Source organism: Ptychodera flava, chromosome 17 (assembly GCF_041260155.1).
Source record: "Ptychodera flava strain L36383 chromosome 17, AS_Pfla_20210202, whole genome shotgun sequence".
Lineage (NCBI taxonomy): Eukaryota > Metazoa > Hemichordata > Enteropneusta > Ptychoderidae > Ptychodera > Ptychodera flava.
Genome location: NC_091944.1, coordinates 5,875,320 through 5,899,000, shown reverse-complemented (window position 1 = coordinate 5,899,000; position 23,681 = coordinate 5,875,320). Strand labels below are relative to the sequence as shown.

The 23,681-nt window shown below is 37.5% G+C and overlaps 1 protein-coding gene and 1 long non-coding RNA gene across 4 annotated transcripts in view; one reads left to right on the top strand and one right to left on the bottom strand.

Annotated features, from left to right (window-relative positions):
* Nucleotides 1-23,681, top strand: part of LOC139115246 (tetratricopeptide repeat protein 38-like) — a 260,249-nt gene that overhangs the window by 174,644 nt on the left and 61,924 nt on the right. The gene's annotated exons all lie outside the window — the stretch shown is intronic.
* LOC139115244 (uncharacterized) lies at nt 223-11,748 on the bottom strand. The gene is made up of 5 exons (XR_011548079.1): nt 11,587-11,748; nt 9,035-9,148; nt 7,794-8,032; nt 4,768-4,912; nt 223-2,108 (listed from the first exon to the last, which is right to left on the bottom strand). It is a non-coding gene; the product is annotated as an uncharacterized lncRNA (long non-coding RNA).

The following is a 23,681-nucleotide window of genomic DNA, read 5'->3' as shown; positions in this document are numbered from 1 at the left end:
GCTCATTCACACTAACTGCAGAGCTAAAATAGAAAACAGTTTGATTCCCTGTCTGTTCTTTTAAAGTTATATCCATTAGAATACAAATAAACAAGTGATGATTACATATATAAATCTCTATTTTTCATAAGCTTGTCTGACTGCTAAAGGTGAATTTTGTTGAAATATTTTCACTTATTGCAACATACACCTTCGAGAAAATGGGACAGGCAACTGCTGTGGTTTCTTTGTGTAATCTTAGTAATATTGAAATATATTAAGTTTATTTGCCAAGCGGTCCCCAACAACAATACTTGGTACTTAACATTGAATCTCATGAACGATCAAACTGATGTTCTGAATATGTACACTTTGCTCTGGCATAGCGCGTTGCGAGTAATGAGGGTCGATGATTGCAAGCAATAGTTTTTATCTCCAAAGCCAACTTCAGATGTAGTTTTGAGCTTTTTTTCTTGATAATGGAATGTGACTTGTGTGGCTGTATTCATAAGTTAGTCCCATTTGCAATAATCTGCAACATTCTCTGTATCCTTTTGTCCACAAGTTGACATTGCCTGAAATCCATATCGCACAAGCTTGAAGATATATCTCCTAGGGAGCCATCATTAGTTACAGCCTGGGGGTCAGATGAATGTGAAGGGGTCACCCAAAATATTGAAAGCTATAAGGGGGGTTATTCAAAATGTTGAGAGAAAGAAGGGGGGGTTACTCAATTTTTGGTGCAAATGTATTGAAACACCTCTCAGATTGCCTACTTCACACATCAATTTCTACAAATTTTTACTCAGTAAAATTACACATTGAAAATACCTCTTAGATTACACCAAACTGCACCAATGCACACTACAATTTCTCAAACTTTTCCATGCAAGGGAGGGGAGCAAGCCAAGCGGACACTTTCCCCATCAGCCCTGCATGTTCTTCAATCTGTACTTTCAAAGTCTACCCTGTCGGATATCCTAGTGAGGACCCTGTTATGATACCCATACATACAACAAAACTGTATGTGGTTGTATACTGGTTATAGTGTGACCTTTGACATCTATGTTTTGTTGTGACTTTGAATTTCATTTTGTTGGTTTCACCTTTTTCAACCGTCATGAGATAACCAATGATTATCTAGCAGGGTACACAAGGATTTGAATGGTCTTTCCTATTGCTGTATTTATGTAAATTGTAGAAATACATGTATTGAAATTTAACTTTTCAAAATTGAGTGTGGGGGTCAGTCAAAATTTCCATGTAAGGGAGGGGGGTTACTCAAATTCATCATGGTTTGGGGGGTACTCAAAATTTAGAGTTTCCGACGAAATTCCTCCAACATCTCCTCTCCGACCTGTACTCTGTAAATAATGACAGCTCCCCATGAAATTTGGGCTCCAGTTGCTGTAATTTTTTGATGAATTTTTCACAATTTTTTTGATATCAACTCCAGTTTTTTGTTCTTCTTCTGGAAGCTCATTGGGAAACAAAGTGTATCATACATGTGCACATTGCAATGTTATTGACAAGTATATGTAAATCTGGGTCCTGATTGACATGTACACCCTCTGGAGCAGAAAAAGAAGTTATAATGGAATGTTTATAAACAATCATCACAAGTGACAACTAGCTACAGGTCCGTTACTATACTACAGAGATCACCATGATACTGAGGGGAGGCATGAAATAATAATTGTCTTTTCTCAGTGCTCTGAAAGTTGAATTTTTCCTCTCTATGAGCTGGATATATAATTATATAATTATATATCCAGGTATATAATTATATACCTTCAATAGTTCTGTACTAGCTGTATCTGATGATGCTTAGTATTGAGGGTTTTGTCTGTTAAGTTGCCCACTCTTTATCTGTGGTAGGTGCTATGGTTTAGGAGCCTCTGATCCTAACATACACAAATCTGTGTGCTGAGCAGTGTAAGGGTGCACGTCTCTCCACCATACTGACTAATAGGAAATCCTCTACCAAATTGAGGTGCAATCCCACTGTCTTCATCTTGAGACAACTGTCCCTGGTGGTTGGTTCCTTCTTTGAATGGTAAAATGCTGCCTTATAGTCGGTTTTGGATTTATCCTGCTTCCTCTTCTGCATGGATATACACACCTGTTCCCTAACATAGTAATAATAATAAACTCATGGAAGATAATCATGGACAAATCATGGAAGATAATAATTTCTCTTCACAAAAAGTTAGTTTATTTGTGTGTTACATATCCAAGAATTCTTGTGTAAAAAGAACAAATAAATTTATTTTTCTCTCCGCTATATGCATGTTTCTCTAACCTAGACATCTAAACCATACTTTTTCCTTCTTGCTCATGTCATATGTAATACAATGTAGATTGGCTACAACCAATGTCCTGCACAGTTTAAGAATGAGGATTGCTGTCACATGCATGTTGTGTATAATTCAGGATGAATTAGTGTAAAACTGATGTACCTACATAGTTGCAGCTGGCAATGTCAATTAAATACAGAAATGTATCACTAATATTTTTGTGAACCTGTGATTCTAAATAGTATTCTTGTAATTGTAAACATGCTAGACATGTGTATAGCTATAAAGCCAACTAACATAAAATACCGTCAATGACGCTGTACCTTCTCTAATGTGTGGCCAGGTCAGGTAATTGGTTGTTGGCATGGAGTTGTTGGTAAATAGTTGATGATGTAGGGGCATGAGGTGGGATATGGACCCAAAGAACCCAAAAGATGATTAAATACATCAATCAAAAAAATTCTAATCTACAGTATAAACTGTCTAAAGATAGTTCAATGTGGAAAAAAGTTAAACAATTCAGAAATAAGAATTAACAGTCCAAAATAGTAATGACGCACTTCCCTACTGACCTGAGTGCATATGAAATACACAAACTGGCATCTGTAAATTAAATGTATACCAAGTGATCATTTCCAGTCACTTTTAACTGTTTTAATGGATTTTCCAAAGAGTCCTGTGGAAATTATGAAAAACGCTTATCTGGTCTTGTGTTTGTATAACCTCATGGCTGATAATTGTCATTGTATTGAAAAAAAATTGAAAGTGAAGAAATTACAGTTTTTAATAGGCATATTTTCCTTGAAATACATGACCGTGTAAAGAATATATGCTAAAAGTGTTTAAGAGTAAATTTCTTTTCAAAAAATAATTTAATTTGTGACCAAAGGATTTTTATTCTTTGAGTTTACAAATTCAAACATTGCAATTTGTTCAATCATCTTGTGCAGTGCAAAATTTATAAAATGACTGAAAAACAAAAAAATTGGCAGAATTACAGTCTTTGTGATGTAAAATTATGGGGTGACATCACGATAACTGTTAATCTGTTTGAAGTACTAATACACTATAATTTAAAAAAGAAAAATTCATGCAGAAACGGTAAAATATATTATCAGCAATGTAGTGTTAATTTTGACTTGACATCAAAATATGCCTTTGCTGGATACCAAATATATAGGGCAAATATTAGGGCGAAATATCAGCCATGTTCAGCAAAATCCACACAACAGCATTGATCCTTTTCTAATTTGATTTGATTGCTTATGTTATCCTTGTATGACAGTCAGTACAATATGGAACTTGAACACAACACAGTGAATAAGTATGCTGTAAATGAAATGGTGTGGCTGCATCCACATGCAGCAATAGGGAGTGCCTTTGTCTCTCACCCCTCATTTCCAACCTGTCCCATCCCTGAAAAAATAGTTTGGTCTTATATTTATAATGTTAATAATTTCTGTATTTGTTAAAATGTGCGCATCTCAAAAACTTTTGATCATAAACATTTTCATTGTTTTTTATAGCTGACCAATCAGTTAACCTGTTTATTTTGAATATTTGCGCATTTTTCCTCAGTATTTGACATTTTCTGAATACCTTCTTATTCAGTTTGTCATTTTCTAAAAGTTTAAATGCTCCATTGTGTGGTCAAGCTTTCCACAAGCATCAAATGTGGTACTTCATATAGGAGGGTCTGCCTCTAGAGGGCGGGCATCATGAACACTCCTGTGTTTGTTGGTTAATTCCTCCACGTAAACTTCCGATTGTACTGTAAACATTGAACATGGCCGACGTCCGATTTTCCTGTCTAAAACTTTCACTCATTTTCGTTCATATGACTCTGAAACTCCAGGAAACGATTGGGAAGAAAGGGTTATCTTGAAATATTGAGGTACTCGCCGATATTTTGCAAAATTAAATGAGAAAAAATGCAAGGAAAATGCCGACAGGCTTACACAATGACAGTTTTCAGACTCGGAGGCATATGATCATCTCTGCAGATTATGCAACAGGCCCAGATCACGTGAGGCCATGAGGGGATATCCACGCAACTCAGTACCAAACACTAGCGCTCACAGAGTGAGCAAACACAAAGTGAGTACCCCTAACGTAAGCTCAGTAGTCTGTAATAGATTGTAGTCAACTAAGAAACCTTGGAGAAAGGCTTAACACTGTGGCTATGCCGCTAAGTCCCTTTTGATTTTTGTCACAGCTCAAAATCGTTCTCCCACACCTCAACCTGAGCCACGAACACCCCCACCAGTTTATGATATGACCCATCACGATGGCATGACGTCAACGCATCTTGACAGACGGAAGTCTTGACAGCAGCATACTGGTTTTCAACTCTAATACCTTCTCTGTCTATAAATAGACACGAGAAGGTAAAAACACTTTGTGCAAGTTACAAGATACCAGTTCCAGCACATCTTTGCAACAGCCACTTGTGTATATATACTGTGGTGCAAGGACTAAAATGGAAATTTACCTGTTGTTTGATCATTTCCATTCATCTTTCGTAATAATGTCATGATCCAAGTCCAATCCAAAGCCCTCCACTTTGTCTTTAATGCTCTTTGTCAAGGTCAATGGTATTTCTCATCCTTGATATTGCGCAGCATTCACTGCTGATCCTGAATTGTAAACACATAGACTCGTGATTACTTATAACTCTTTAAATAACAATGATAACCGGAATGATTAAAATACATTTGGTGATGGGATGTACTACAATGAATTGCAAACACTCTGTATGTCCTTAACCCTAATGATGATAAGCATTAGACACATGTAAACATTCTAAATCACGTGTGCATACCAGATGTATTCTCTCATTGGAATATACTTCATCATAACAGTTTTATGGATCCTACGAATGAAGCTACATGTATTGAATGTCTAGTCATGTGCATTTATCATATCATCTGCATTTCACTAGGCAATTCATAGAGTGCCAAGTGGCAAGAAAATTTTTTAGCAAATTCAGCTAAATAAGAGAAAATAATTTTACCAAAAATGTGTAAGCCATGATTATCACAACAAAGTTACTGATTAAATAGTATGGTAGAGGTGTAATACATTTGATCTACTCAAGAGGGTATTTTAAAAAAAGGACTACAAATGTGTATGACAACAGCAGTGTTTCCGCTGCCATTCGCAAGAGCGTGAAATGGCAAATGAAATGTCTGCAGATTGGAAATATTTTTCAACTATCCTTCGCCAAACTGGTCTGTGCTATTTTTCAGGGGGCTGATCGAGAGTACAGTTAAAGCCGCACTTTTCAATCCCAGGTTCTCGCATTAGTGGAGTTCTCCTCCCAGTCAAACACTTGGCCAGTACGATGTTTGATTTCTATAACATTAATTACACAAACAGATCTCAACCTTTTATCACCTTTTGCTAATCCTGCAAACAGAGTTTATACAAGCGTTTGATTGACGGTCAGTTTAAATCGCCAACAGTCACAACAAACGCTCGAATTTCCTAAAAAATTGTCTTCTAGTCGCGTTAGACTTTTAATATAACCACAGAGTCCGATCGGCAGCAACTTCACGCTGACTGCTTGGCAGTCTGTCTGCCTTCTTGTGGCCGGGAAAAACTAAAAAGTGGCATTTTCTGGAGCGTGTAACCTTGTGTTGACTGTTTGGTGTCCACTAACACAATGAACGCTGCTATAGCTTTGCGTCCTTTTAAAGGGAGGCTCCACCTTTAAAAGGCAGAGAGATTTTTCAACATCCCTGGCTGGTCATTCTTTCCTTGCTTTAGTGTGCAGTCTCAGAAAACTATAATAATCAGTAACTTATGAAGTTATATGCCATGCTTTCAGATGGCTGCATGCAATGACCTTGTTATTTTATGACAAGTGCTTTGTAAACAATGCTTTAACATAGTCAGGAAACACTGATTGCAGTGTATTTTCAAAAACTAAGCAGACAACAGCAGCCAATGACAGCAAGGGTGGTGAATAAAATGAAACCAGTGTTTCAAAAACGTCACCGTAGGACACTACTGCAGCAAACTCAGAGGCAGCTATTAATGAGCACAGCTGTCAATTGGATGACGTCCTGAGCCAAACTTCATGCAAATGTTATAACCTATGCAAATACAATGACCCAGGCCTATCCACAAAACAATTACTCAGCATCGCAGGTGACTCTGGACTATCCAGAATACACATACAGGTACCTGCTATGGAAGATGACCCAGGCCTATCCTGAATACAATACAGGTACACATTTTTGAAAATGACCTGGGCCTATCCTGAATACGATACAGGTACAGACTGTTTGTATTAATGATAGGCCTTAGTCATCTCCCATTTTGTATTCTATATAGGCCAGCTGATTCATCATACATGTACATACTGTGTGCATGTATGTGTATTGGCTTAGGCCATCCTCCATTGCATATATTATGTGTATTGTGGATATATGTCTGTGCCATCTTCCATACCATGTGAATGCATTTGGATTGAGGATAGGCCCGGTTATCTTCCATACTGTGTCCATGTATTTGTGGATATAGGCAGGGGTCACCTCCTGCCATGATGTGTACACGTACTGAGTAACACTGTATTGTGGATAGGCATTGGTCATAATATTTGCATGAAGACATGCCCAGGATGTTGTCCTGTTGAATGTTTACTACGCTGAACAACAAGCAGCACACTGCGACATGCTAAGTCGTGTTCGAGTACAATTAAGCTAAAAAGATAATTGCACAGGTAGTCCGCAGAGTTGCAGGGTAGTAGTAGTTACAAAAAAGAAAGTGTACCAGGAATAGTTTGTTGAATTTCCATGACTAGTGTTTTAATAAGAGAAGAGTCAGCTATTTTTTTCTGTAAGACATATAAGTGGCCAGACAGGACATTTAAAATACATGTATACACCCAGTTTGATTTTGAAACTATTAAGCATTTACTGCTTGGAGTACACCTTCTTTAAGTGAACAGTTGGTTTAATAATCAGACTCTGTGATTGGAGAACTGAAAGCACTTGATGATTGAGGCAGAAGCTATGGATCTTTCAAAGGAAACATCTTGAAGTTACCTGTCAATAATGCAATACTTTTAATACATCTTGATACATTTACAAAAGTGCAAAATTAAGTCACATAAGTGTGTGGCACACAGGAAATAAAATTTGTTGTGAATGTTATTAAGAAAGCAGTTTGTTCCATAAAAAATAGTTGTTTATTTTCATTGCCACTAATTATCAGTCGGTCAGGATGAGTCCTACTTAAATTTTTAAATCACAAATGTCCAATGGACCTGGAATTGTATTACCTTGAATAGAAATGATTATTGGACCAGTTTAATGTCATCTTGCCACTGTAGCAACTGATAGGACCCACCTGAGTATATATATACAACTGTCAGTTGGATAAAAATCATAAATGCAATTACATGTAATTTTGATGGCTATAGTTCTGGCTAATCAATTTTGGTCTCAATTAGCCAGAATGGTTTAAGGGAAAATTTACCCAGTGGAAACACTGAACAGTGTAAGTACAAACCTGTGCCACAGCAAGGACCCATTGTCTTAGGAAAATAAATATATTGATGAAAGATTCCCTCAATTCCACAGGTTTTTGCTCTGCATTGATGACAACACCATCATCTCTGTTCAGTGTTGGCTCTCTGCATAGCCACACACTGTGTATATGCTTGCAATGGAGGATGGTATTGTCACTATGTTGCTTTTCACCTGGTTGTCATTGCCCAGTATGCACTGCCTCAGCAAGGGATCTTGAATCTGATTGGGTGAAAAGAAACATTAACTTGAATCATGCAATGTAAATATTATCTCCTGCAAATTGCTGACATTAGTTTACATCAGTTCATTCTAAAACATGGCTTTTTATATGCAAGATAAGACAACTTGATTGTTTATGACTTCTGTAATTTTAATTAAACCTTTCATCACTGGTATAACTTTGCCCTAAACCCATTGTAATCACTGGTGATTGTGGACCTTTTTAAAGGAAACATGTATATAATGTAGGTCAAGACGTGTATTCAAGCAAGTAGCAATATCTTTATATATTATTTCAAAGAAAGACCAACAGGAACAAGTCACATTAACAGGCTCCATAAAAAAAACCATAATAATATGAATGCATGAAGTACAATAAACAATAAACAACAAACAACAAACTATATGAAACCATTAAAAATGTACAAATTTAAGCATGGCATTCTGACCAAGCATCTGAAACTTTGACAAGATAAAGTGTTGTCAATGGCAGGGTTGGAAATGCACAATTCATTTAAAGTAGCCATACATCTTTGAAGAGCCAAGTACCTAAAAACATCGAGTTTATACTGCGAGTTCTTGTACATGTAGTTTACTGAGAAACATCAAAATTAATATGAAACATGATTGGGACAATCATACATATTATTCACATATTTGTATAAAAATATAAATAATCTCCAATGATAAAGAGGCTAAAGGTTAAAACGCTTGCAGAATTCTCCATAATTATTTCAGCTGTAAGGATGCTATGTTGAAACAGAGGAACTTCATGAATTTCATTTGCACTTGCTCTATTTTGTCCTGTTGATTTTTTTGCCAAGGAGACCACACTACAGACGCATATTCTGAAATACTTACATGTATTAAAGTTACGTAGAGAGCATTGAGGGAGTTGATGTTGAAGAAAGTATTACAATTCCGCCAAATAAAACCGAGCATGTGAAAAGCTTAACTGATAACGAACGAGACATGTGCAGGAAATTGAAAATCAAATCTTACCTGATGAAGGATTTTGTCAAAGAGCAGTTATCAATCTTTTGATTCTTGTTCCTTCTAAGTTTCACATACATGTACCTCTGAGGCTTGACCAGGTTACGCGAGGTATACTAACAGCTGTAGGCAAATGTCAACGAATACAATGAATTAGAATCTTGCAGATAGTCCTATTTCTCACCGTCTGTACAATGGATACTCAACTTTCTAATCATAGATATATGGGTCAAAAGATCAGTAAAATCATACACTCATTCATTATGTATTACCATGCTATAGACATCTCATTTAATTGGTGGAGCAGAACCATGTGACTGACCACAAATACACAGTAATGGTTTGTTTTGATGTCCATGAATATGAATAATGCTGCTAACATTGTGACTTTTCATCAAAAATGTAAATTGTCAATTGTACAAAGATCATAATCAATCACAAAAACAAAATGAAGCACTTGTGGCCCAAGTTATACATTTTTTTAAAAATCTCCAGATTTGCCAAATTTTTAGGGTGGCCATGACTGTGCATTGCTTATTACATGCCTTGATGTGAGTGCAAATCAATGAATTGATTTGAAAAGGAACATCCGGGGAGTTAGGGGGTCGGTGAACGATGTACTGAAACGATGTATGACTGGTTTCCATGGTTACCAAGGCCAGTGAAGCCCTACAATGTTTTCGACATATAAGTAGACCCTGAATGATAGATGTAAAATATACATGTGCACACTTCTATTTTGACTTTCGTTAAAATCCGTTTGATGCTGGTCGATAATGGTAAAAACTGTTTGAAAATGTCCAGCATATAACTAAATGTCATACAGCATTTATAACCAGAGGCATGTAATAAAAATATTGTTGCCTGAATACATGGGTTTATGTACCCTCGCAGCAGGAAACGATTTTGCCATCCTGGTGTCTGGCAAATTGTCACCTGTTCTCTGGCACATAAACCCATGTATTCAGGCAATATTGCACAAGTTCTGGGGCTCCGTTGTCTTTCACATGGGAAATTTTTGTAAATCTTGATGATTTTCTAGGGTTTGTTGGTAATATCATGGAAATAACAGGCTCAGCCCGACCATTAACGTTTATCTATAGGCTTTGGCAAGACTGAAAGCCAAAATAAGCTTGCTCGCTAAGCCTTGTAAATTCTTGACTTCCTCTCGCCCTTGGCCATAAATGAATAATAATGGTCAGAGCATCACCCATTATTTCTATAACATTAATTACATTAATCATTAATTAATATTGTTAAAATATCTGTGATAAGGGCATTTATGTACAAGAAATTAAATTTTGGAATTTCACCAAATGCACTACATGGATTATATGTGGCCTCTGTTCATTTACCTGCCAGCCTTTCCCCTGAACCGGAAGTTTACAAGGTCCCGTTCGATTGATTTCCCTGAACGCTACATGTAACAATAATTGTAGAGCGGACTTTCAGACCGTCAGAATGAAAATGATTATCAAATCTGTGACTCCATGAAAGTTAAATATGCAATAATTTGCAAAGTTAAATATTAACTATGCACACACCGGAGTTTTTATACACCAGTTTAGCATGGAGCTAGAAATGGTATTTGTTCCTAGCTCCATGAGTGTAGGTAAGGAAACTGTGAAACACACACTCATGCTTACGATCCATGATACTGTACAGCATGCATGTAAACCATTTTAAAGACAAAAATTTCGTCAGTGCATGCACTGTCCGAACATAAAGCATACGGGCTGGGCACAGCTGCTTCCGATCTCGTGAGAACAAGCTTGATCTCACCATGGAGGTAATCTCTCCTTCTACCTCCATGATCTCACAGTGTGACCTCTATCCGTATGATACCTCCTGGCCGCTGATGCCATATCGTTTTAATCAAACATCTCTGTACAGCACACTGAATCGCCAGCGTATGTAATGCAATTCAGCTCCCGTACGTATGTACGTGTACGTGTTCCACATATGAAAAAAATCTAAGACACGAACACGAAAAAAGAACGTGTGTGACTAAGCAAGTACACTACGTAGCCCTGCGTACAGGTCTGTATTCCCGGCGTTACGGCCTCCGCCACGCCTGAGACCTGTACGCATGGCGATACTTATACAGTGAATCATCAGGTTACCTCAGCTGATGAAAAGGGGTAAAACCCCAGCTCTGCGTGGCAGCAGGGCAATGTTTTACCGGCGTTATACGGCGGGAGGCCGTATAACCCCGGTAAAACACAGTCCTGCCAGCCCATGCCGTGAATAACCTGCGGTTTCGTGCAACGTTCACTCTTTCGATCCTCGGCGGTTCTAGCGTATGACCATATGTTGACACAACTGTCACACCACATATGATCGACTATACACCGAAATCAGTGCAATGAATATATCAAATTCAGTCAATTCGAGTATAATATGATCGAGCGTACCTCTGCGTGGCAGGGCTGTAAGTGTGTTCACCGTCCCTCCACCCACGAGGGACGGTGGTGTGTTGAACACACAGCACAGTCGACTCGTACTCGTGGCACGCACGCACAGCTACTAACATATTTAATTGGCAGTACAGAAGTACTTACGTGGGAGGATGGACTTCACAACTCGAGCAAATAAGTTATCATCAGAGCTGTTACCCTACAACGGTGAGACTTGGCTTGAGTACGATGTAGCCTATACGGCGCCGCGTTGAGTTAACTTTCGCCGAGGCCAAGGGTTTCATTCTGCATCCACAGTACCGGTCACCGCGCTGACCGTGTGCGGTCAGCGAAACATAGGTCCGCTTTACACGTGTATATCCTTCCATGACAAGCAATCAAGTACGCCATTCTCAGCTTTATTTCGACAATACGTCAACGAAACTGAATGTTCAAATTTTACAGAATGCTTTATACAATATAATAATAATAATAACAAGGCAGTATTGCTGATGGCAATGAGTACTTGGGCCGTGATAGAGTAATTTTGAGGACAATTATACTACTATTCAAATATGGTCTTGAATTTCCTCCTGTCAATTAGGCATTTGATTAACTGGTAATTAAACGAAGCAATGTAATGACAACGGCAAAATATGTCTAGCAACTTTTGTGGAGTTTGAGGCAGGGGTTCTTTATTTATAGTGAAAATTGCTTAAACTCCTTAAATATTCAAATTACAGCAAATTTCTTTTGTTCTCGATGGTAGATGTCTAATATTTAGATGGGCATATTTAGATTTCTACCCTATAGTTATCCCTATATACCAAAAATCGGACATCCAGCTCTATTGGCTTGCTCAGAATTAGATATGCGCATAATTAATGAGGTACAATATGTGGTGTCATAAGGTGTCCCATCATACCAGATATGAAGGGTGTAGCACTTGTGGTTACTGAGTTGTGGACAAATATATCTATTTGAGGTCAAAGGTCATTGAGGTCACGTGACATTTTGTCAAAATAATTGTATTGCTAAGTTATTCCTATATACCAAAATCAGACCTCTAGCTCTATTGGCTCGCTCGCTTGAAAACAATCTCATAAACCTGGCCATATGGCAACTGTGTGGGCAGCTGGATACTTGACTTCCCGGAGAAGGCGAGCTGTCACGTTCAAGCTCAGGATTATTTGTCGATCAAATTTCAGTAAATTTACCTACCAAGATGAAATTTTGTCTATAGGCTGAAATTTCGCCGAATTTTGACGAAATTGCATCGATTTTTCAGGTTCATATCCGACATTTTTGGAGTGCAGACAGAAATAAGCTTTGAGGCAACATGGCTGCGACCCCATGTTGACCCCGGTATCTGCTAAAGTGCGGGTTGCGGGCTGCGGGTTTTTAGAATTATGGCTAGATTTCTAATATATGTAATATGGCATATATATATAAGAAATAAAACCTTTAGAATGTGTCTATTATCAATAATGATGATCGGTCTATCGTACAGTATCCCTTTTCCTGCGAAGTCCATATTTCACCATCAGGTCAAGATGGTTAAAATTAATGAAACACTACTATATGGTGTATTTTAACGTAATACTGTATATTTGAAGGCTGTTGAAAACATCAATGCTGTAAACTTGATTTTTTGGACTAAAGATGCTATAACAGACCAAACCAAATGGGTGAAAATACGTCATGTTTCTGATAAAAATCAAAATCTGCTAAACTAAAAGCGGCGATTCCGAGGACCAATTTATTTATTCCGAGCTGCCTGGCCATTACAAATAATTAGGGATCTGAATCACTTTTCTTTCTTGCCATGGATGTGAGTGAGAAATATACGTAATACCAGACTGACAAAAAAAAAATCGCGCCTCGGAAATGTCGCCACTTATCGCGGAATGAAAATTGTTACATTTCTAGTATCAGGCCATAGGAAGTAAATTCTTTGTAATGCATCCATTCACAATTCGGTTCCAGGGCAACTCATACAGAAAATTAAACAATGCCTAGTTAAATGCAATGCATAAGGAAAGATTTGACTTAAAAAAGCGTAGAAGTGATGTGTATTGTAAATGCCGTGTATTTTTCATGAAATCTTTAAAAGAAAAAGACGTACAACAAAGGACTTAGTTTACTTTGCCGTTTCGGTTCAAGCGAGGTCGCGACCTCAGAGAACGACATTCTGCTAACATTTTACGCGAGAATTTCAGTGGGAAAAACACGCCGGTGCGTTGCCTTATTTTCAGGAATCGATCTAATAGGATATTTTTGGATGAGGTTTGTGTTCTGCAGCTCTCAATAATTTATCTCCTAATATCATGAACGTATGACTTGCACCTGCAGTATGATAGTCGCTCCATGCCGGTATGCCCCCAGCATTTGATCCAGCGTGACTTTGAAAAGTTTCCTAGGACTATAATCGTGTTCACCACAATAAAATTATTTGAAACGGCGTTGAAAACGATTTTGAAAATTGTGCTTTTATCGGCGGTTGAACTAATCTGAAGTGTGAGAAGGGCGAAAATGATATCAAAAAACACACATTTTTTCATGCCCGCAACCCGCAGCCCGCAACCCGCAACCCGCAAAATAGCGCATCCGGTTGACCCCTAGCCCTGCGTACAATGCTATGTGCTACAGCTAACACACAGCATCGTACGCAGGGCTAGCGAGAGAGTTGCCGACATCGACGGTTATTTACGAGAAGTGAATAAAAGACTGTCATTTTTGGAAGCGATCGAGTAGCTGAGGTAGGCTGGGATACGACTTGGGCCCAAGAACGCTGAATTTCGGCAGTAATTTGGCTTTTTACGTGAAGTCCCAAAATGGATTTGAAGTCACCGACCCTACGTACGGGTCTTTGCAGGGCTGTGGTGAGCGGGGCGATTAGCTGTAGCGGAACACACAGCATCGTACGCAGGGCTAGTTGACCCCAAGTGAAAATGTGTTCGCGATCAATCTTTCTATATTTTTTCAGAATTTTCGACAAAATCATTGCTTCTTAAATCTTTTGTAAAATATAAAATACTAAAATAAAAATGCGATGTGCCATGTCTCCAGATTTCTAAAACATCGTTCGTTGACCGTTCGACGGAATACTCATTTTGCAAACTTGTGACGCAGTTGAAATTCCATACTGACCGCCAAATAATCTTAATGAGACGAGATCATTCTAGACCCGGTTCTAGACATCCTCCAAATTATCCAACCATTCGCGTTACAGTTCAGCTCGCTTAGAGTATCATAACATTCTTCGGCCTTCGTTTAGATCGACCCTAATCTCTCCCATTTAGGAAATAAATATTACGCAAGCTACCTCGACAAAACTTCGTGCACCATCCAGGACCAAACGCACTACAAATCTGTCTTGACGTCATCATCTCCTTACATGGTAATCGGCATACCGTATTTTTTAGCAAAGGAGACACAGAATACGTCGGAGTATTCAGTTTCAAAACGTATTACATTGTGTGATGTTGTCAAAAAAAGGTAATGTTACTGCAGTGGTATAAATTACAAAACACAAAAGTTCAAATCAGTTTATTTTGGACTGGCTTTACCCAACATTTCATATTGTTTCTTATGCCAGATTTGACCACGTACTTACTGGCGACCCCTTTACATGCAAATTTTGTGTCAAATGGTGTGTTCTCCTGGAAAAACAAACGTACGATTTCTATATGAAGGAGGCGAAATTTGCCCTCAAAACTCGAAACCACCCCTTTATGGGGTGTACCTAGCTATTTTGAACGAGCTTCTCGAATCTGCAGCTCTATTTCGAAATGATGGTCTGGTTTTCTCAGCTCAAGGATAAGTGTTCTCCATCGCTGTGGGCATTACTATTCTCAACTGGGGGTACAGTTTCCAGTCGTAATGTTTTTCATTGTGTCCGGGATATAAAACCTTTCCTTTTCAAACTTTCACTGTGATTAACACTAGTCCACATCTTGTCAGTGATTAAACATGTTTCAAGTTTAAATGTTAAATTCTGGTCTCGAGCCCTCCTGTTCGACCAAACTGAAATTACCCCTCCCACTTTGGCTCGTCCAGTGGGTGTAGCAAGGGTCGTGCCATCGCTTAGGAAACGGAGGGTGCATTAATTGTTGCATTTCGATGCACATTTTGATTATATTCAGAAGATTTTGTGGCAAAAACTCAGATAGAGAAGCATTTATATTCACATCTCACTTATTCATGACTGGCTGAGAGCAGCACTTTTTTAAGTTAGCATCATTACGCCATTTATTATGCCAAGAAAGATGAAGCCAAGACATTTTGCCCTCCCTGGTCTCAGCCAGGAATGGTTATACCTTACAGAGTTTTTTCCCACGGAATGAAAACAAATGTACTTGGGCTGAGGCCCAAGTACAATAATGTTTATTGCGCAACAACACACTTAAGAAGTGTGGTAAGGCAAAAATACCTGTACAGTTCAACGAAGTGTGGTAAGGCAAAAATACCTTTACAGTTCAACAATACAAGGATTAACAAACACTGGTTGTAGCTGCTGCTGGGGGAGAAAGTAAGGTACTTGAAATATACTTAACAAGGGGTAATTTATCTGACTGACTAAAGATGTAAATGAACTTCTCTTTCTGGTCTAAGTCAACGAAACCAGGACTGCACATAGTTATTGAGGAAAATAACATCTCTCTGTAAGTGCTATATTTTGGACAGATCATTACATAATGGAATTCATCCTCTACTGAAGATTTACAATACTTACAAAATCTCTCATTTGCAGGGACTTTTGGGTTTGATCTCCGACCTAATTCAATTTGTAAGTTGTGATCAGAGATTCGAAGTTTTGTAAGCCACTTCCTATAAGTAAAATTTCTTATATCCAATAAATAATTTTCAAAGTGAAAAGAAGTTTTAAATTCTCTATATGTTCTGAGTTTATTTTTTCCTGAACCCGGGTTTCGTGAATCATTATGCAAATTTCTGAGCCAAGTCTGATGATAACTCTTACATAAATTATCAACAACAACACTTACTGTGGAATTGATATTACATACGGAAGTCCATACATTACTTTCACTGTAAGAATTCAAAATGTTATACACAAAGTCAGACCATTTTGAATTAAACCTCGATGATATGTATGCAGACTTAAGTAAAATGTCATCGGTCAAAACCAGTCTATGCCAGTACTTGAGCATGTGTTTTATAACTGTAAACCGAATTGGATATCTACCAAGCTCTCCAAAAACACCAGCATTTGAGGCATGTTTAGAAACTCCTAGAATGAATTTATAGAAAGAGATACTGACATCATCAAGAAAATTAACTTTGTCATTAATTTCATGCCCCCATATTTCACAGCCATAAGTCATAATAGGTACAATTAATGTATCAAAAAGTGCTAATGCAACTTTTACAGAGAGTGAACTATTCTGAAATAGACCCTTACGAAGGCTAAAAAGTGCTTTCATTGCCTTCAATTTAAGATTACGAAAATTACCTTTGAATTTACCATTTGGAGTAATGACAAAACCAAGGTAACAGTATTCTTTCACTAAGTCAAGTGCTATTCCATTGTAAGTAAGGGTAACTCCTTTTACAAGATGATTACTTTTGTTAAATACAATTACTTTTGTCTTCTTTATGTTAATAGATAATTTCCAATACAGCAAAATCACGCAGCTTATCAAGACATCTTTGCAAGCCAGCTCTAGTTTCTGACATCAACAGGAGATCATCAGCATACATCAGACAATTTATATGGAGTGAATTCAAATTAATAGGACAGTCCTCATCATCACCAAAAATGCAAGGAAGATCATTTACAAAAACATTAAATAAAGTTGGACTTAAATTACAACCTTGCTTGACACCTATTTTGGACTCAAAATCACCAGTAAGACAATTATTGCTTTTCACACAATATTGAACATTACTATACATTGACTTGATAATGTTATAAAAATTGCCATCAATTCCATATTTCTTCAATTTCCAAAGTAAACCTGTACGCCAAACTCTATCAAACGCCTTCTGAAAATCTACAAAACAACAGTAAAGATATCTCTGACTGGGATTACTGCTCGAATGACAGGATTTAGAATATACCTGCCTTTCAATAGCAGAACGTAACACAAAGAGATTGTCAGCAGTTCTCCTCTTTGATCTGAAACCAGACTGGAAAGGTGAAAGAGAGTTATTTTTGCTTAAGTAATCGATAAGCCTATTATTCAACACTGAAGTAAAAAGTTTTGCTAAACAACTATTGACAGATATCCCTCTATAGTTAGATGGATCACTTGTATCTCCAGATTTGAAAATTGGGACCAAAATTGCCCTTTTCCAAGCATTTGGAAATCTACCTGATCTGAGAATGGTATTAAAGAGTATGCAAAGTGGAGTAAGTAAACAAGAACCCCCATATTTTAACATTTCATTTAAAATTCCATCTGTACCTGGAGACTTCCCAGATTTTAGTTTACGTAAGGCTTTCAAGATTTCTGAATCATTAATAACAGAATTAAGAATAACATTTTCATTTTCTTCATTAGCTGCCTCCATGTTATGCAAGTCTTTACAGATATGTCTAGAAAATTGTCGTTTTCTTCCATAGAAAAGTCTCCCAATTGCTTAAAGTGAGCAAACCATTCGCTTGGAGAAATAGAGGAGTCAATTTTCATCTCACTTTTTGTACCTGAAATATCTTTCCACAATTTCCAATAATGATCACTGTTCTCAGAATGAGCATTTTCTAATTTAGCAAGTTTATCACGTTTAAAAATAGCTTTTTTAAATTTCAACAATTTTTTATAATTTTTCTTCAGTGTGAAACATCTCCCTCTAATAAACGGGTCATTTGGATAGCGGCCTAGCAATTTACAGCAATCCTTAAAATCTTTACGAAGTGAAAAACATGATTTATCAAACCATGGCTGTGTAATACGCCTTGACTTCTTAATTTTCACTTTGGGAGTAACTTACGTAAACAACAATTTGAAACTTTGTGAATGATACCCTCAAACCTTTCCAGAATGTCATCACAAGTTTGAGACGTAGAACAATTATTGTGAAACATTCTAAATTCTTCTTGAATAGATGAACTTTGAAGAGTTTCTAGAAATTTTTGTTTGGCAGAATCATTCCAAATGTATTTGCTAGGACATGGTTTACACTCAACATCTATTGTAGGCTTTACAATATTTCTTACATTCATAGAAAAACCTACCGGGCAGTGATCAGAGTAATGTGTGAAATCATAAACTTTAAAATAATCAATAAGGTCAGTGAGATTCTTTGTAACAATACCATAATCTACCGTGCTAAACCCTGTTCTTTTGTAACAGGTTGGTTTACCATACAGATCACCTGTAGTTCTGCCATTTAAAATAAGAAGACCATTTTGAATACAAAAAATTAATAAGGTGTCTGCCGAAAGAATTGACACTACATGTACCATCATCTCTAGAAATTCTATCCTTTATGAAGTCAGGCAAATAGTCACTTGGTGTAGGACAGTGGTTAATATCATCATATTGAATATAATCTGGCAAATTACCTGTTCTAGCATTGAAATCTCCTACAAGAATTATGTCGCCTGAACACGAAAAGTTAAGAATTTCCGATTGTAGAGTTTCAAAATAATCATTATGTATATGCATGACAGATCCTTGTGGAGGTAAGTATACACAACATATGAAAATATCTCTTCTGAATGAGAAAAAATCCTTATCAAGTTTAAACCAGAGAAAGTCAGAAATATTTGACTTCAGATTTGTAATTCCAGCCTTTAGGCTTGATTTAAATAAACAACTGATCCCCAGCAGCACGCTTACTTCGCTTATGTTGAAAATTTCTATCAGATCTGAAATAACAATAGCCATCTAGGGCAACATTCTGTGACTTCGAAAGCCATGTTTCTTGTATACACATAACATCAAACTTATTAATAACTGAAATGAAATCATCATCTCTGCATTTGTTTGATAAACCACCTTGAATATTCCAACTTCCAATAAGTAAAGACAAATTCTTTGAGTCTTTTCTTAATACAACACTATCAACAGTATTATGCCTTTGAGTAGTAAAACACATGGCACCAACGAAAACGAAGTGTCAGTTTGTAGCCAAATAGAGATGTAGTAACACTATACCGCTCAATAGAAATTCGGCAAAAGTTTAACAATAGGACAAAAAGCAGTTTATCAAAGAGTAACTCCAACACTTTCACACCATAGTGGCTTTTATCAAAAACAGTTCCAGGACAAAAACATAAACAACCTGGAAAGAAAGAAGTGCTGTAACTACGTACAACAGGTTTTAATGCAGTTAGTTCAGTTAAGTAATGCAGTTAATATCTGTATTATATTTTGACAACATTACCAATCACGAAAATTCTCATTGCGCCAGTAATCAGTATGAATATAATTGCCATAGATGTATGGCCTGTTACGGTATGGTTTATACATCTGGTTATCACGAACATCAACTGGTCTGAAATGTGATGTGGATCTATACCTATGGGAAGGGGAGGCGTAATCACCTCTATGAAATGCTCTTACACACTGTTTGATGTCACCCACCAAGAGACTAGTGCCTCGTGAATTTATGTGGATTCCATCCCTGTGATACATATCACTATTATTACCCAATCTGTAGTGTTCAACAAAAACACATTTGTCAATATTGGAACATGCATTCTTGACCTTTCCATTAATAACCTTGATTTGATTATTCAATAACTCATATTTACCATGAAAAGGTAAAATACCTGACACTACAATAAGTGCCTTGGGGCAGAAATATTTAATTTCATTACACAATGAAACAAGACCATCAACTATCATATCATCACGCATGCTACCAACATCGTTTGATCCTACATGCAATATTACAATCTCCGCATCAACATTTCTCATGTTTCTAATACGCGCATGGGCTTCATCAATATTTGAGACTCTCAATTTAAGAGACTGCTTATCTTTATACAACAAACGAGTGTTAATGTATTTAGTGATAGAGTCTCCAAGTACAAGAACGTCACAGTTACTCTTTGCCCCGAATCGCGAATGACGTGGACTCGATCTGACGAACTGAGCGTGACGATCTGTGGCACTGTGCACAAAATTACCTTCAACGTCGTAGTTTTGCTCTATACGCGTATGACTCGGTCTGGTTGAAGTTGAGGGCTCATGGCGCTGTCTATCGCTGATATCGGTTAGACTTGATGGAATGGAGGGCACAGTCCCATACATTGGTTTCGCTGGACCCTGATTCAATGGGGTATTCAACGCGACCGCGGGAGGCAGAGGACACACAGTCTTGTTATCGGGTGCATTTACCGTGGTTGGAGAATTACCCTTCATACTGTAGCGACGATCAGCGGTAGGTGATGGCGGGTCTCGAGTTACACTAGCATGACCAGCTGCTTGACTGCCGTCTACACTCTGATCAACAGATGACGTCACGATGGTTGCCGAAACTTTTTCTAAGACCGTGTGAACAGATGATAGTTTATCATCAATACGAGAAACATTGTTAATGATATCATCTGTGGTGAACTTTGCAGTATCGAGCTTGTCTTCAATAGTAGTAAACTTCTTTTCGAAGGTAGTTTTCATTGACGAAATCTGCATTTTCAAATCTTTGACCTGAGCATCGACATGAGTTTTACACTGCGATTCAACAGCTGTTTGAGTCGCCACCAACTTTCTGTAGAATTCATCACATGTAGACTGCAAATCCACTTTCATATTGTCCACCACATCTTGGAGGTTATTAAAACGATCAGACAACAAAATGAAATTGTCTTGGAGGTTTTCGAAGGATCTCAATAAATTGACATACTTTGCACTATTGTCTTGTTCTCGGTGATGCGGGTCAACAGTTACACGATCTGCATCGTTTGGTTCCGCGCACGATGCCGCGGCAACAGACTCGGCCAAACCAACACTTCTAACACATTAAGCTTTCAAGTGTAGTGTTAATTTAGCTTCGCTACACCAGTTTCGCTACACTTGTTCTCATTTGCATACAACTTTGTATATCGTTCTTGCACTAGATGGAATATGACATCAAATCGATTCCAGCAATCATTATCATTCAAGGCAAATAAATTACCAGGTCCAATAAACAGTAAAAACAAACACACAAAGAAACATAAGATCACTGACAAAATCGGTAGTACAATCTTGAACCACTATATAAGTTGTGGTACCAGGTGTCCGGAATGGGTAAGCGTACCCTGCTAGCATGCTACACCCGTCAAGATTGAACTAGTGTGACAAAGTTATTGTACGGTAATTCAGCTATCTGCTAAATTACTGTTCTGAGTCAAAGTCGGGAATACTGTCTTTCATCATCTGAGTGACAGATTTGCCATATTTAGATATAAGATCTCCATATCTACCATAGAACTTCTTAAAAGATCTAACCAACCTACTTTGTGAAAATCCTTGTCTCACCAGCTTTAAGACTAATAAGCTGTGTCTCTCTTGAAAATCTCCATATGAATCACAAGCTCTACAGTATCTCAGTAGTTGTGAAATGTACACACCATAAGCTGGACTCGACGGAATATTAGTCAAGTAGGGAAAGTTAATGATTTCAAAATTAAAATCATCCCTTTTATCATACAACTTGGTGTGTATTGCATTGTGTCTAATTTCAATAAATAGATCAAGATACGATGCTGAGTTCATGCTCTCCGTTGTTTCTTTAATTTTTAATTCATCTGGATATATGTGATGGAGGTAATTAGAAATTCCAGGATTGTTCAAACTGATGAGATCATCAATATATCTATAGGTATTATTAAAGGACTTTGCAACTCTTTTAGATCCTGAACTATGAAGAGTCTGCATGAACTCAGCTTCATATGAATACAAAAATATAAATCAGCAAGAAGTGGTGCACAGTTGTACCCATAGGAATGCCTATAGTTTGCCTGAATGTCATACCGGCAAATGAGACATATATGTTGTCAATTAGGAAGTGTAGCATCTTAATTACTTCCGTATCAGTGTATTTGCATTTGGCATCACTATTGTTACTAAATAGCCTGAATTGTGTTTGATGACAATGTAATCATACCTACGACTGCCATTCTTGTAAAAGAAGGCCTGCTTAACCAATGATGACAACCTAGTTTAAGCTTGTTGTGTGGGATGGTGGTGTAAAGTGTAGAAAAATCAAATGTGCGGATTGAACCATACTTGCTTTTGTTGGTATCTAGAGTATGTAATAATTCTTTAGAATTTTTCAATATCCACATCTGATTAATCCCACTCGTTTCATAAACCTTGTCACAATATCGTACCAGACCAGATTTGATGGTTGACAAAATTGTGGTCAAGAGTTGTGACAAGCGTTGGTTGTACATCTGCTGCAACCTGCTATAAAACGTTGCTTATATGGATTCTTATGGATTTTGGGAATCCAATATAGTCGAGGTAGAACATTGTCATCATTTGATAGCTTGATGCCAAATGCATTCAAAACCGATGAATGATTATCAAATATTTCCTGTTTGGACAGGCTTGATGGACAGTAGGTGGTATTACTGTCACCTGAATTAATTTTCAGTTCATTCATCAAACACTGAATGTAGAATTGCTTGCAGACAAAAATGATGTTATTAGAAGCTTTATCTGCAGGCACGACAACATATTTATCATGCAATGCATCTAGGCATTCACGTATGGTGGAGTCATCAAATGAAGATGTTGTCTTGATGACAGTATATGAAGAACGAAGACGTGATATACGTTTCTGAACTTTATCTCTGACAGTACGTAACCAGTCAGAGAGGCACTCAACGTCTTCATCTTCTACAGAGGCCCACTTCTTTGCATAAGTCTCGGCAGCATCCATAATGATTTTAAAATTATAGTTCCAGTTTTGGTTGGTGGCTCACGATATTTAGGGCCATACTGGAACAACTGCCGAAGTTTATTATTCGTGACGATGTTTAGGTCACCAGTTATTACATGACCATACGGCTTGTAACAAAGGAAGATGACGTGCAATCACAAGTAATGTCATGAATGTTCTCCAGGTCTAGATCCTTTAAAACCTTGTTGTAATTAAATAGTTTCCTACCTATAGTTCTAGAATAGCTGTAGGAAACTATAGGTGGTTCTTGAAATTTAAAATGTGGAGGAACTTTATCAATGACATCCTTGTTGTGTAAAATATTGCTGATATTAATACTGTCAATTCCTTTGTTGACAAACCGTACAGGGAAAACATCCTCTGCTGACTGTTGATGCTGTCCGTCCGAACAGGTCTAA